Below are 16,279 nucleotides of genomic sequence, written 5' to 3' on the forward strand. Positions count from 1 at the left end.
CAGCCCAGATGGAGATTCATGTTGGAGCAAAACATCTACACTTTATCTTACACCTTAAAGTTTATACTACTTAAACCTTGTGATAACAGAATCCTAAGTTGTTTTCAGATGGGATTCCTCTAGCATTACACCATAATCCTTCATTCATGCAGACCACCTTTTTTGTGTTCTCCTCCAAAATTAGTCTCTCTTGACTCCTGACAAAACAATCCTTTGTATCACACAAATATCTAAATACACTAAAAGACTCGTTGAGGCCAGACTCATGTTACTACAATAAAGTATTTCACAATTTTTGCTCAGAGTGGATTTTGCAAGTTCTTTTTCCTTCCTGGCAGAATGTATAGCCTGAAAAGCCAAGCAAATCATTGACCAAAGTGATTAAGAGCAGTAGTGGTGCTTATAAGGCAAAAAGGAATGGATGGTAAATAAAAGCATATTACCTACATAAAGTTTGACTTCATAATTCCTTTGAGCTCTGTATAAGGAACAACTTCATTTCTGTACTGCTTTTTGGTTTATTTAATTTCTCTCCTCTGTCTTGTGAATCTATTTCTGCCAGGTATATTTACCTAAATAATTTATTTCAATAAATTATTGTTTTAAAGCTTTCCTTTACCTATAAAACAAGATTCTGTTCTTCTTTTTAACCTTTACAGGCTATATAAAAATGGAAAAAAAATACTGTTGGCAGTCATGATAGTTTAATTATAGTAATAAGAGCAATAGCTTTTACTTCATTGCTCAGTGGAGTTATGCTCCTGAACATAACTCCACACCTCAGCTTTAAAAAAAAATGGATTTAAATGCAGTCTACCTTGAGGTTAAATGTATGTATGTGCATTTAAATGTTTTGTACACATGAGGGCTTGGAATAAAAATGGGTGAAATTGGACCACCTGTAAATTAATATGCTTGAAGGAAGGCTTGATATTTCTATAAACTAGAATAAAATCATTTTAGAATGTATCTTTTTTTTTTTCTTTTGTGTGCCTTTGTGTGCATGTGTTGTTTTTTAATTAGCTATGTAACTTTTTTTTCTTACTGTGCCCTTTTACATAAGGAATATCCTTCAAAGAAAAAATACACTTTTTTAATAGCTAACACTTTTACGTTATTTCTGGCAATAATTGGTGAATATTATTTAATAAGTAATGATTGAAATGACTCTTTCACAGAAATTACCTATTAAGGAATTTCAGAAGTGATGGGAAAATATAATGCATTCCATATTCATGCAGTTTGATTTAATACAATACTTAATGTAAAATATGACATTAATTGCTTATAAATAGTTTCTTATTCTCTAGATGCAATTTTTTAAAATCCTGTACTATCAGAAATAATGACCTGGCATTATGCTTTAATCAGTCAATGTCTTTGTTAATATTAGGTATGTTGGAAAAGCAGGAACCATTGAAAAATATGGAAGCTTTGATTATTTAGTCAAACAGAGGATTCCAAATCTACTGGAGTCTGACATCCTTAAGTAGGTGAGGTCCAAACTTGGTTTTTGTGAATATTTTGACAGCTAAGATTGCAAGAAAAATAAATATAAGCAATTAGTTTGTTAGCGTTTTATTCTCTTATTCCCTTTTTCCTGCCCTGTCCCTTTCTTCTACCCCCCCACCCCACCGCACCCCTTTTAATTTTCTCCTGTTTCTTCTACTTTTCTCCAGTAGCTTCATGTCACAGCTTACTCTACTTTTGGCCTATGGTAATAGTTTTTGTTTGTTAGTTTTCTTTTTCAGGGTCAGTCCTCTTCTTACTCCCTCCCCTCTATTTTCTGCAATCGGCTTTCATTTTTCTTCCTCAAAACTTTACTTTTCCTGACATTTCTTTCCTTCTTCTTGTAACCCCTTGGAAGCTTTTTGGCTAGAAACAGAAGACAGCCATCAACTCACAGTCCTCATAAGCCACAAAACGCAACACTCATGTCTGTTGAGCACAGGCTACAGCGGTAAAGTCAGTGTATATGCAAAGTCAAATGCATATACAGGTACCTCTAAATGGTTTTGTCCTAGATTTCAGGACTTTGAGGGGCAGAGCTTTGTGTGCCACCTTCTCTCTATTTCCTTCTCTTTAGGGACAATGAGTTGTTCATGTAAGTTGTGATTTGCTGTTGTTGGTATTATTTTACATTCCTTTTCAGATCAAAACACAAAAATGTCTCCGGGTTTCTTGGGAAGCTTTAATCTTTTAAAGTAGGTTTTATTGAAGACGGTTTTTGTTTGTTGGTTTGTTTTTTACATTCATGATAAGTTTGATAATTACACTAATAATTATTCTTTCATGTTTTCTATTTATGATCAACAATGCATCTGATTCTAGACATCAAGGAGAACTCAAAGTTTTGGTAGAGTAAAAGCTATAACAACAATTAAAAGCAAAGACAGTTTATACTGGAAAGAGAAAGTTGAGTTTTAAGGGTTCTGGACAGTTCTCTGCTATTACACTACCTCACTGTAATATTTATACCAGGTGTGAGTTTCAGCTATGACAGAGCAGAAACCTGTGACGAGAGCACAGTCAGATTCCCTATTATACTAAGTAACCATGTCATCTAACTTTCTTTCATAAACTAATCAATTTCTGCCCTAAATCCCTGGAGCTGCCATTTAAATAACTGGGAGCTCAGTGTGTCTTATGTTTTCAATTTACAAAATTTATCACTTCACCTCTGGGTTTATAGTGTGGATGTACTGAATCTGTACACTTCAAAGGAAATTTAACAGTTGGAGTTTCTAATAAATCCTTAGCTTACCCATCTGTATAATTTGTATTAACACATCCATTAAAGTTTTGCTTACAGCATGTAGATTTTTTTTTTTTTAGAAATGCTTAAGAAAATTGAAATCAGGAGAAAGACAATAACATTTTCTACATTTACATATAATAAAAGCTCAGACAGTATTTAAACAAAACAAAACAAAAATGTCATTTCTTCCTCCTGTTATAATTAACCAAGTGCTGTACAACTCCCAAGCTATTTTGCATCCCAGTCTCTCAAGCTGGGAAATATTTGACTCCATCCTTGTCCTCTTCCTTGAAGTGATTTGTAATTTGAAAGTTTCTGCTATTCTCATAGCACTGGGTCTGCTCATTGTTTTTTATATTAGTATTCTGTTAGATGATGAGAAATTATTGTTCTAGTACTATGGTTAAATTTAATTTACCTGACAGTTTGTTAATGGGAGATAAACACTGGGTGGATAGTGAAAGCTATTCTTGAATAAGATTGTATATACCTCATGACCATTTTTTTAAAATAATTATTATTTATTTTATTTTCAAAAGAGAAAGAGAGAAAACTTGAATTGGTTAATTCTATTGTTTTGCTTTGGTTTATTTTTTAAATTTAGATACCCTGCAGGGGCTTACTACCCCTCTCCTGGGATGAATGCACTTGCATTGCTGCTAGTATGAAAGTATTGTCTGGAAATTGGGAGATTTAGACTCTTAGGTATCATTGGTCCTCTGTGTTGGAGTCTATGAAGTTCAAATAGTTTTTTAATATTTTTTTCCTGCTTCCTAAATCTCATGACACACTGTAAAAATCCCCCTTCCCCCCCTCCTTTTTTTTTTTTTTTTTTGGAATTCAGATAGAAAGCTTTTTTAATACTTCAATTTGGCCACCAAAGGTAATGTCCAAACATTCCCTTCAGCTTCTTTCATCAATTATTTAAAGGACCGTTGTGTGTGTTTGTGACAATGACACACTGGCTTGCTCTGGCCTCATAAGCAGAAGGTATTAGAAGAACTGTAGTTCATCAGTACATTGGCAGAAATGTTGAAATATGAAGACATTTCCAGTGGGAATGGGGAATGCGTGCTACATTTTAACTAACAAAATATTTATTCTTAACATAAGTAATCATCTAGAGTCAACTTGACTCAAAGCTCAAGTATATATAGCCACCCCCAGACCGCGCCTGTTTATCCCATCAACTTCAGTGTAGCTCCATACAAAGAAACAGGCTGTGACTGTCTCTCGCTTAATTCAGTTACAGGAAGATAATCTTGTAGAGACTTCAACTGGGAAATTCAAAATATATGTAGGGGTGTGAATTTTCGGATATGCTTTATATTCTGTTCTTTTACCATGTTATTAAACATGTTTCCTTATTCCTTACAACTGCCTTGATTATTTTCTGTTTTGTCATAAAATATTTGCTTAGTAACAGGCATGGGAAATTGGCAGTCATCTCTGCATTTTTGTCTTTGATTGTTAGAAGCTTTGAACCCATACAGATCATTTCACAATTCAGAGGGGAAAAGTAAGCCTGGCAGTTGATTTCCCGCTTTTAAGGAACATGCAAAGCAAAATATTTATTTACAGTGATCACAGTTCTATTGTTCTCCATACTATAGGAAACAATAATGCCTAATCAGATACTTCTGCAATTCAGAACCTAAAATTATCTTGACTTTTACAGGATTAGTTTTAACCTCTATCACACAGATTTTCTTTCTGCTGTTCTCCTCAGATTTTTTTAATGGCAGAAAGAAATGAAGACAGTTTTGCATTTCTCTGACTTCAGGATAGAAGTCAGAAGGTTTTATTACCAATCTGTCTGTCTCAAGTTAATGAGAATATATATCAACTCTATGCAAGATATTAACAATATTTATCAAAAAGGTCATTTTTCACATGAATCTAACATTATTCTTGGCTTATCTGCTAGAATTCCTCTGAATTCAGCAACTTAAGGAGATTCACTAGAAAAAGTGGCCCCAGTAGCAGAGTCTGTTGTGGGACAGAGTAAGGTGAAGCTGGAATGCATCTTAATCATGGCTAGCTGAGTAGGATACTCAGTGTTTTTGAGTAAAGATAATTTCTGCAACTGTATCTACACGTTGTAGGGCATTTAAACGATCTTTTGATGTGAAAGGCTCTTGTCTGAAGGGGACAAGAATTGAAGGAACCTAGGGAAAATATATTCAGAGGATGTTGAGTCTCATTGTTCCTAATCATAAGGAAACTGAGGTGAAGTGAATGTTGTATTTCGGTCCATTTCTGTTTCTTACAGAAGGGAAGAAGCTATTGCTGTCAGTTATTTGGTTGGATCACTGAGCATAAGTTTAATGTAGCAAATGAAAGGGTTTGGAATTTGTAATTGTTTTGGTGATAAGAATGAGATGAAAGTTGCTTTAAAAACTAGGAAATTGCAGAAAGAGAAATTGAATTACAAAATTATTCAATGAAAAATTATAAAGTATTAGAAATACAGTTTCAGTGAAGCTATCAGTCCTATTATGTGTATTTATTATAATACAATCCCATATTGTTCTGTCTTGGAAAGCATGAGTATGAATCAGGTTCGTGGTATGACGTTCCAGGTACAGTGACACTGTGGACAGAAGGATCTAGGGGATCTTGTGTTTACTTATTGTCTGCCATAGAAGAAGAAGGCATGGCAGGAGAATGGTTGTACGTTTACATTGCATAAGAGAACTGCCTACAGTCCCCTTAAAAGCTGTCTTTTCTCCAGATAAATCAAAAAAGTATACTGAAAAAAAAATTACTATTACTATTGCAATAATAAAGTAATTAGTAGCTATGAATCACTAAGCTACACTAATGGTCTGTGTATAAAAATTATTAAGAAGATTAATAATTAAGTATTCATCAGTAGTATGAGAAAAAATTTGAAAAGTATACAGAAACACAGTATGCTTCTTCATATTAAGCAAGAACAAAATACTGAAAAGTTCCTTATTTATTGAGCACTTCTACCTTGTAAATGAGCTTTGAGTCCTGAGAGAAGGGTCAGATGTGATCATGTTCTAATTAAAGATAACTTTATGGTTTACGTATGACAATGAACAAATTAAAGCTCCAATGGCATCCTTAAGTCATTGATTTTGCATGTTTGTATTTGAAATTTAATTTTCTTGAACAAAATAATTTAGATGTTATACTTTATAGTTTTGCAGAACTTGGAAACAGTCTTTACAGGTACACTGAGTCTCGTGCTATGAAAGACTTGCAAGATGAACGTCTACATTTGGCAGGCGTGTATTCCCTAAAGCCTCCTTAGCATCTTATTATGAGTCTAATTCAGCATAGGCTTCAGTCTATGAAATCACAGATATTGTCTTCAATGGAATCTGTACCAATATTTTTATGAGCCCATCACTTTCATATTTTAAAATGTATTGTCCCATCTAGAAGTGATTTCTCAAAGGTGAGTAGGAGAAAGGCCAGGGTTGGTCATTATGTTTCCTTTCAGTGAGCTCCTAATACTGTTAACTAATTCGTTTTTATTTTAGAAGGAAATAATGTAACTTTTTGTCTTTTAAAATTCATCTGATAACTGCAAATAATTTGATCATTTCCACTTTCTAGACAAGACACATCATGGTCAACAACTTAACCTAAGATATGGAAGGAATGTTTCTATTTTCTGTGCTTGAATTTTTGCATATCTAAAAGTAAGCGTCAGGAATAGGCCCTCTTGTATAAGAAGAATATCAGGTGACCATGTAAGTAATAATCAGCAAATTCTAACAACTGTTTTCTGTGTTTTCAGATCATGTCACGTAATCATGTTTTTACAAACTGCTTTGAGTTACTGCATACTCATCTTCCCCTTTTCCACAGAGGTGCTGAATTTATTTGTCCCTAAATACTTATCTCATTGAGCTGCCCAACATGTGGCAGGCCCTGATAATGATCCAGGCATGCTCAGAAACACTGGTTCTTATAGCAATGACCAATAAAATTATTGGATCAGCTCTGTAAGAGCTGTGTGGTAATCTGTGCTTTCACAATAAATCCCACAGGCCTTGAGCATATCCAAATTGCTGAGTATCTACTTGCTGTGCTTTGGAGGTTTGGATGTTTGACAGCTTGGGAATGGTGGACCCACACTGCATATTCTGAATATGATACACTCCTATGGTGTGGAAATCTCAGTGAATAAATTTGATATGTTTGCATCCCAAGTGTTTTCCCAGAGGAATATATCAAGATTGAATAAACGTTTTTAAAAAGTTTTTTTCAAACTTCTGAGGAGTTTGAAATTGAAGAGGTAGAAGTTTCCTGGTTTTGCTCTGTAAATGAATTTAAAATCTATTGTGTAAATTAGCTTTTTTTTCTTTTTCAATTAGAACACTGAACAAATGTTTTAGCTTAATTGACATGTACCTTCATTTTATGTTCATTATGTTTATGCAAAATGTTTTCAAAAACTTGATTTACAAAAATTTTAATTTGGTTTGGGAAGCATAAAAGTGCGTTGAGATACAGATTTCTGATTTTCCAATAACTCTACTGTTGTCTGAGTCCTTTTTCTCTAGTTTGTACAGGGAAACTACAGACAAAATTCCATTTCTTGACATGTTTGTACAGGCTAGGTCATAAAGGCATCTATCAATTTGAGTACTTAAATCATTTTGGGCTTTGAAATCTGTTTATGTTGAGCACAGAAAAGCCTGATATATGAACTTCTTTGGCTTCTTGAGGTTAGGTGGAATAACAATGCAGATTTGGCTTCTCTAAGTATGCTTCCTTTAGAATTTGATTTTTCATTTTTAGGGAGAACAATGAATAGAAACATCTTTTTGTGCTGTTCCATGCAAACATTGGGTCTAATAATGTAAAGATCAGTGTCACAAACCTGGTTACTGAAAGTTAAAAGCCTGGTATAGTAGTTTCTCCTACCTTACTTAAGTGGTACATTGCAACAGAACTTCCTCATTTAGTGTTTGAATAATGTTCTTCAAACACAGATAGTCCAAAATTTTATTTTATCCCTAAAAATATACATGCAGGGAAATAAAATGAATAAACCTAGTATGCTAAAACACAGAAATGGTGGTGAATTCTGCACAGTCCCTGACAGGTGAACAAAACTGTCCCATAGCCATTCCAGCCTTATAAATAAAGCACAGACATCAGAAATCAACCTCGTCTGTTTTTTACTATCTCTCACCTTTGTGTTCATATTTTTCAGCAGCTATGTGTGCTATGAATCTGCATTTAGGTATGCAACTGAATGTCTATCTACTATATACTTATTAACAGGTGTAGTGTTCAATTCGCTAATCGGGATTGAGGCATTTTAAAATACTGTCCTGTGTTTTAGCATTTTGCATGATATGTTTCCCCAGTTTTGATTAAAAAGCTTACTGTAGTAAGAGAAGCGTGAACCACCATGTTTGTTATTTTTCCACGTTTGCCAGCAGTGAAGCAGATAGCATACAGTGAAACTCTCCCTGATTGCTTGCTAATCTGTAAGGATCTTTCTGGTTGCCTCATTACTGCATCAGCAAATTACAGGCTGCTTGTTTGCTCTGTGCTTGACTAGGTCTGAGGCACTGCCAATACATTCCATAAAAAGAAATTGTGTTGTTCTGCATTAAAGCCTTCTTCAGATGTAGTTATGCAGGGTAGATTCTGGCATGTTTGTAATCAGCACTCGTTGTAACATAAACAATTAGTGATACTGCTCAGTGATGTATACCACATGATAGTATATATGAAGTCCTATTTATTACTTTCAGCAAGAAATTAAAAGAGATTGTGACTGTATGGCTGTGGTGATAGGACAGTTTCCCTTGAGAAGGATCTATAGGTTTCTGACCAAGATCACCAGTGCAGTAATCTCAGACACCCCAGTGTCTCTGCAAACACAACCCTTCATTGTCATTCTCTGCTCAGTTCTAAGGACTGCCTAAATCTCAGTCTCTCACATTCAGTTTGTCTGGGAAAACAAACAAACAAACAAACAAAAAACCACCGCTGGTTTTGCTGCCCTTCTTTTCAAGTATTGTAGCAGAGTGTTACGGAAAGTTTTGCCATCTTATATGGTTGGGCTGGGATAGATGGTAGATCTGCTCTGTGCTCTGGGAAGGAGCAGAGTCTATTCATTCTGAAGAGCACAGAGCCTGCATTCTGCCTATCTATGGTGTAAATGTATCCTGAGAAATTTTTTTCCATGTCAGTGCTCTGAGCAAACAGCCACACTTTGATCCATGAGGGAAATAGTCCCTGGGAGATAATCTGAATAGCAAAGCAAAAACCAAACTGCTCTTTCTGTGCATCTTTGATGCACTAGGATTTAATTTACTTTATTCCTAGAACTGCTTTAACTTTACCTAGAGGCAAGGTGCATAAAAACATAGGGTGTAGATTAACCATTATCCCTTTATATTTTTTAACTCAATCAAATTGAAGCATGATCTTTTATGACTTGTTTAGTTTGGATCCACCTAAATTAACTATGAATTTCTTGCAAATCCTTTATTATCACAATATACTTTCAAAGAAATTGCTAATATAAATATGGCTTATTCTATTCCGCAGGTAGATGTTACCATTCTCATGTCCTTAAATGACAGCAACACAATATGCATGTCCAAAGAAGAGAGTTGCTTAGTATAAAAGATCATCCTGTAACACAATTTAGACATCCCAAATTGTTTGAGTAGCAGTGATACAGCTGTGTTTTATCAGTGGGAACTCTGACATCCAAGTAAATGAAAGTCAAGGTATATACAAGAAAGTGCATGAAATTAGATGTACAAATGAAATTGCAGTATTTAGGTTCTTAAATAAATTTTGACCTATTTTTTTCTAAATGTCAGCCACTTGCTATTCTCATCCACCTCACAAGGACAGATTTTGGTTTTCTCTATATGGGAATGTAGCTTTGAACACTCCATTTTGAAAAAGAAGCGAGGTAAAAAATTGAAGTCCCTGTGTTAAGCCTGAATCTCTGATCTTCTAATTTGCAGTGTTTTGAATGAATATTTATTAAAACATAAATAACTGTGGCATAGTGACATTAGCAGTGAGGATTTAGTTCTTAAACAAAGCTTATTTCCACCTACAAATAAATGAAGTTCAAATCGAACTTTTAAGTTGATTCATGTAGGTTTATAGATTTTTTTAATTCTGTGATGACTTATCACAGGATGCCAAACAGCAGCTGCCCATTAAGTTTTCACTCTGTCAAATGCTGATTTGTATCTGTGCTAGGATTCTTTTCCAGAAACACTGGAATTACTGTGTTGTCTAATAAGCAAAAGCAACATTCTTACCAGTCCAGATTTTAATTAGAGCATTAAATTGTAGTATTGTAGAATACTAATTTTCTTAACTGTAAATCCAAACAGATTTTGTTAAATTTTGTTGTCCATGGGCCAGAAATCCCTGCTTAAAGTAAACTAGCTATTGGTCTCAAAAGGAGTTAAAAGGGGTTACTTCAGGCAGTGTAGGCTTGGTAAAGCAAGTGCATTAATATTTCCATCAATTCCAGCTAACTTGCAGTATTTCACTGGTCAGATCTAATATGCTTGATGAGACATCACTGAAAGATGTTATCTATAGTGTAAGCTTAGGAATTGATTGTAACACATAATTCAAGGGCACTGTTTCATGCCTAGGGCAAGAAATACTATTTTTCTCTTCATTTCATTTGCTCTTTTATAATAGCTTACTGTTGCCAAACTGTATTCACCAGATTTGTTTGTAGATTTATAGAGAAGCAAGAAAACCACCACCACCACCACCACCACCAAGATGAACCAACCTCTCTCCTCCCCAGAAAAACCCTAAACTATGTATTTTTCAGACAGACCGTTCTGTAAAGTCACTTTTGTTTATTTTTGCCATAGTATGTTGGAAGGCAGGAATATTTCATGCAAATCAGATCTCTTTATATATGCATTTATAGCTACACATAGCATAGTTAATTTGATTATCTCATTCTTCAGTCACTGAAAGAAGAGAACTAGACTCTGTTAGAGTTTTAACAATATTGTGAAATTTGCATTTTAAACAGACTCCACTGGTACGTTATGTATATACACATGTACATAGATTTACATGTGTGTGTACACACAAAAACACAGCAGTCATGTCTTTAGCTAATACCCATTTAGTAGGCATCTTAAAGCTGAATCTTCATGTCTGGGACCGAAATTCTTACAATAATTGGCATAAGTTTTCCTGCTTCTTCGCCAATTGCTTCTTATTTAAGTCTAGAGGCAGCCTTCTGCTTTTCAGTCTGAGAGCTGGAGCTTTCATTAAGCATGTCCCAGGATGTTGTGTATTTCAACTGTTTCCTTCTGTTCATGGTGGTTTATTCCCCCTTGTAATAAGAGAATATACTGTGATGAGTCAGCTGAATACTTAAGGTACAACTGAAATTTACTGCTGCATGCCTTTACCCTTATCACAGTAACTCCTCTGAGACTACAGACATAAATACATTTCCTTCTGTACAGCTGTCATTCTAGCAGTCTAGGAAATGCTGACATTCAAAGTATTAAAATAAACCACCAGTAATTTTCCACAGTTCCTGTGAAAACTTCAGATTTCAGACAATTCAAACATCATTGACCTTGAACGTAATTTATGATGGTTTTGTTGTTGTTGTTATTGTTTTGTTTTTAGGAGGGACTGACTGTTTACTTTTCCTATAATTGCTATTAACTCAGTTGTGCATGCTTTCAGTAAGTAGTAAGCAGTGTTAAAATATCCTGCATTAGTACACACTTCATCTGATACAGGACACAGGAATAATTTGGATTGCATTTGATAAAGTCTTTTCTGAATTTCGAAGGTTGAGCTAATTAGCTAAATTTATCAGGACAGTAAATTCTGCTCTTTGCTTTTACTGAGAGCACAGAGTAAGAGCAGCCAGTCTTCTTAGAAAATCAGGTCTCTATCTGTCATGATAGCTCATCTATCTTATTGCTCACAATGGAGTTTATGTCACCCTATCTTATTGCTTTGTTTTATTCAGAACAAATTTTTCTTTGTGTAGTTAATGTTGATGCTGTTTATTCTTCTGCCTTGGTTTCACCATGTACTTGAGGCTTTTATGTGTGGAAATGCATTGTTACAATCACTGTGTGAGTGGTCTTTCACATTGCAAAACTCTTAGGTGTGATTTGATTGCTAATACAATAGTAATTAATGGAGAACTAGTACTGAATTATGTCAAATAACTCTTTTCTTGCTCAGATACTAGTCTGACTTGCCAAAAAGTTTCTTTTCAATACTTTGGAAAGCCAAGTTACACCCATATGCAGTCATATCAGTATCCCTCCCAGGGTAAGAATTTGTGTTCGCTCAAATGTAAGCTCCAAGTATCACTTTGCACAACATGAGCCTGGACCCACTTTTTAGCTTGATTTCTGCGGTCTCTTCCCCATCTTCCTCTGAAAAACCATAGTTTGACATCTCATGACATTTTTTGGAGTATTTTCATTGCAACATTAGAGTTGGTTATTGGACATTGAGTACATTCAGTGGCCTCTTCTGTGCAGTGACTTGTGGAATTGATGTTCTGCATCTCTCTCTCTACTACCCATGTATATTCTGATTGCCTGTGGCCGTAAGGGCCTTGAATCAATGAAGAAGTGAATGCTTCCAATGCTTTGATTGTGCTATTTAATCCAATCACTACGTAGATCCAGTATTGTTTTTCAGTGTTCGTTTCTCATTCAAGCAAAATTATCTGACTATTCATGTGAGGTTATGCACTGAATATATTTGATGCCCCTCATTCTGAGCATTGTCTTCTCAGGATTCAACACTTTTGTTTGACTGAAATTATAGTGACTGAAATTATAACAGCACTGTTATATGTGCTGTTGTCATAGTTCAAATTAATTTCCTGTTTAACCAGGATACTAACAAGCTGCAATGAAAAGAAGTACAGCAGGAGTCTGCTCAGCTGGGAACTGAAAAGTAAAGCAGTCGTCTTTTAAGTTCTCAGTGTTATGATCACCTTTCTTATTGGGGAGGCTCTATGATTCTTCTTTTTTAATATAATTTACCTTTTTTGTGATAGCACAGGTGTACTTACTTGAATGACATTCTATGCTGAGCATCTGCATCCTTGAAGAAAATGGCTTAATTTAGCAAAATTTGACCTGTGCATATTTCAAATATTTTGGTGGATGATGGACTTTATTCATCTTAATTTAAAACAAACAAACAAAAAGGCAGTCCGCTTGGGTCAGCTCCTCAATTTTAGGAATTTTATGGGATCTACAGGGCTCTATGCTATGTATGAAAATGAGCAGCTCTGGAAGAAATGAAGGACCTTTTTAACCAAAACTGTGTGGTCACCACTCTGAGTCCTTTATCTAATGAGAACAATCACAAGAATGTCATTATACTTCTTAGATGAATGCCCACTCCCCAGTATTGATCAAAAGAAAGGTTTTCTTCTTTATTATCATATCTGAGTTCAGAAACAGTATATTCTTCCGTAAGGTTTATATGTACGCCTATTGCCATGCAAAAGAACTAGAAGTCTACAGAAGGTTTTGGTCTTCGATCACACATAATCACCTGTTCTTGCTATGCTTCAGGTTAAGTGAGAATCATATTCATTTCTCTTCATGAAGGCATACTTAAGATTTGTTCATAAATGTTGAGTAAGTACTTGGAAAGGAATCCTGAAAGCAAATTACTTGAAGAAGAATGTTAAAAGATTAGGCATTAAAAAACAAAACAAACAAAAAAGCAGTAACATGTATTAAAGAAAGTAATAATAATGTATTTCTACTTCTCAGATACTAGATTTTTAAATATAGCTTTCCATAATAAAAATATACTATTAACTAAATCTTTTCAAAACAGGAGCATTCCATAAATTCTGGCTTTATCACCATTTCGAGGCATACTGAAATGTTTTATATTGTGTTTTTTTTTCCCTATTAAAAGTGTTTGCAATCAGATATATTATGTCAAATTCACCACTGTTCTCCTTTCTTTTTAATATTTTATATATTAAGTAGCTGCAACAAAGAATACTTTTTATTTCCAGAATACTAACAGAGTATTTTCTGCCATCACTTAAGAAATGGATTTAGAATACTGTTATAGAAAGGTAGGAAGATCCCTGGCTCTTAATGAGCGATCCCTAGGATGATGTTTGTGTTGTCCTCTATCCCTGTGTTTCTGATCAAACCCTTGGATCAGGTCCCACAGAAACAAAACATATCTGCATTTTAACTTGTGCCCAAGTAATCTCACAACATTTTGTCTTCCCAAAATGTTCCACCGTTGAGATCACTGTGCCTTGCTAGCACTATATGGACTGATTTTTCTGTCTGTTTTCTTCATAACCACCAGTGCCAAAGCAAGCAAATGAAAATGAGAGAGGGAAAGTGCAGTGTGCATTGGTGTAGGACAGAACCTGCAGGATCATGCAGTAATCTTTCAACATGTGTCAGACCATTTCCCAAAAGGCAGTTTATTACTTTGTCACCACCCTCACACAAAGAACAAATAAAGTGAAATTACTCAAACAACAAACAGCTGAAAAGAAAACCAAACCATAGTGAGCACCTGCAAAGGTGGACGGTTGTGCATTGGCATACATTAAGGGGAAGAACATTCTGGAGTCACCAAGCAGAACTTGGCTTCATGAGCAGCTCTGCTTGACAAATTTCGTGTCCTTTTCTACTCATCTGCAAGCTTTCATCATTATGAATTTCCTATTCTGAATTACCTGTTAAGTATTTCCTACAGACAAATGTCGGCTTGTGAGTTGCTCGGGTGCTCCTTTTTGTCATTACTAGCACTGATTGCCCACTCAGTTAAATGCTCCAAGTTTCTTACCTCCCAGACAGAATACAGCTGCAAAGAGGGAGAGCATAGTAAAGACCCCACACCAGAATTAAGTTTGCATCCAGACTCTTTACTTCTGTTTGCATACAGAAATATGAGTCTGTTCCCAAAATGCTTGTGTTCGGGTTTACTATTGAGTAATGGAATTAACGAAGTAATGGCACAGTGGTTCCCTCACCAGTTTTGACCCTGATGTCATATAACAGTTACATGAAAAAAAATAATAATCTATTTATGCTGTTTCTAAATGGCCATTGTAAAAAATCTTTGATTTTGGAAAGATAACTGCCTTAGGTATCAACACATGCTAGAAGTTCAGAGTCATCCAAGCATGTGGAGCTCATCCCAGTCCATTTTGCAGTCATACAAGGAAGTCGTGACCCAATGAGGGCATGCTGAGCTGGAGTGGTACACGTGGCATTGGGGTACTGACTGGGAAAGAAGCAGATTTTTGTTCTTTCCATATCCTGTACCCCTGACATTATCTCTGCATCTTCCTGCAGTTTTCCTACAATCACAAACATTCACAAGCAAATTAAGTTTCCAAGTACATGTTTCACTTCTTTGGTATTCGGGTAAAGTAGTGTAGACGGTGAAGTAGTGAAAGCCCTAGACACTGATGTCTCTTTTCTTACTGCAGAAACAAAAGAAATGAACTCAAGATTGCTCTAATGTGGTCTCACCTATAGCTTAAAGGGTTGAAATGATTCCCCCTTGATTGCTGCACAATGCTTTGGTCATAGAGCTCTTTCTCTGCTGGAGTTTCATCTCATTAGTTGTACCACCTCTTTTGCTGTAGTCTGTCAGGACAGCTTGAAAGGATATTGATTAAGGGCTAAACTCCCTTTTTATCACAGCTAATTATAATTTTGTGGCCAGGTGCTAGATTTGAAGACACTGCTTTTGGAGCAGCCTCTAACAAATGGAGGGATGATTAGAACTTCAGTGAACTGTTTACTAGAGTTTTGATTGTTGGCTATCCAAATTGGAATTTGTAAAAAGAGTTTAAAGAGGAAGATTTTTCCAGTTTTCTGAGGTATCTGTTAAAAATTCAGAGCTTAACTTCACAGTGAGTACAAGCTGCTTTTCATCTTCCCTTAACTGCACTATTGCTTTTCAAAATTTTGTGGGGGTTTTCTGCAGAGCATGCCACAAAAAATTTGCTCAGGAATTGGCTCTGAGGAAGCCATTATATTTCTCAGTGAGCTGTTGGGCCCACCTTTGAAAATGACAGATGAATAATTAACTGGTGTTAAAGGTCCTGATGTACTAATTAACTATAATTATGCTTGTACAAGTATCAGCTCAATGACTTTTGCTTTTTGCTTTTTTAATAATGTTTGCATGTTTATAAAATATTCATAGTAGTGAGATGCTAGAATTTTCTTGTTATTGCATGCTTATTTTTTTCTTTCTGAATCTAAACAGACATTTATAATTGCATTTTATCATCTCAAATTACATAATATTTTAGTTAATCTGGGAAGTATGCTAAAACCAGGCTATTTTGGAAGAAGAAACAACACTAATTATCTAGAGATTGAATGAGATTGATACTGTTCTTTTCCAGTTTCTCAATTTGATTTCTCCATTCCACTTTCCAAAACCAGAACTGATGCAGGATATGGTCACAGGTTTCCTTATTGCTACAGTTGAGTAAGCATCTCTCCCAGCTTCCTC

General features: G+C 35.2%; 1 protein-coding gene across 16 annotated transcripts in view; it reads left to right on the top strand.

Moving 5' to 3' along the window:
- Positions 1–16,279, top strand: part of PCDH11X (protocadherin 11 X-linked) — a 484,442-nt gene that overhangs the window by 316,020 nt on the left and 152,143 nt on the right. Inside the window, exons 6-7 of one of the 16 annotated variants that reach the window (XR_013938706.1) lie at positions 1,394–1,493; positions 6,350–6,486. The exons of 13 other annotated variants lie outside the window; for them this stretch is intronic. The gene's annotated coding sequence lies outside the window, so the exon portion shown is untranslated. Of the gene's footprint in view, positions 1–1,393; positions 1,494–6,349; positions 6,487–16,279 lie in introns of those variants that run through there. 2 more of the 16 variants (XR_013938707.1, XR_013938705.1) reach the window with 2 other exon arrangements.

Source organism: Anser brachyrhynchus (assembly GCF_964034855.1).
Source record: "Anser brachyrhynchus genome assembly, chromosome: 13".
NCBI classification, from domain to species: domain Eukaryota; kingdom Metazoa; phylum Chordata; class Aves; order Anseriformes; family Anatidae; genus Anser; species Anser brachyrhynchus.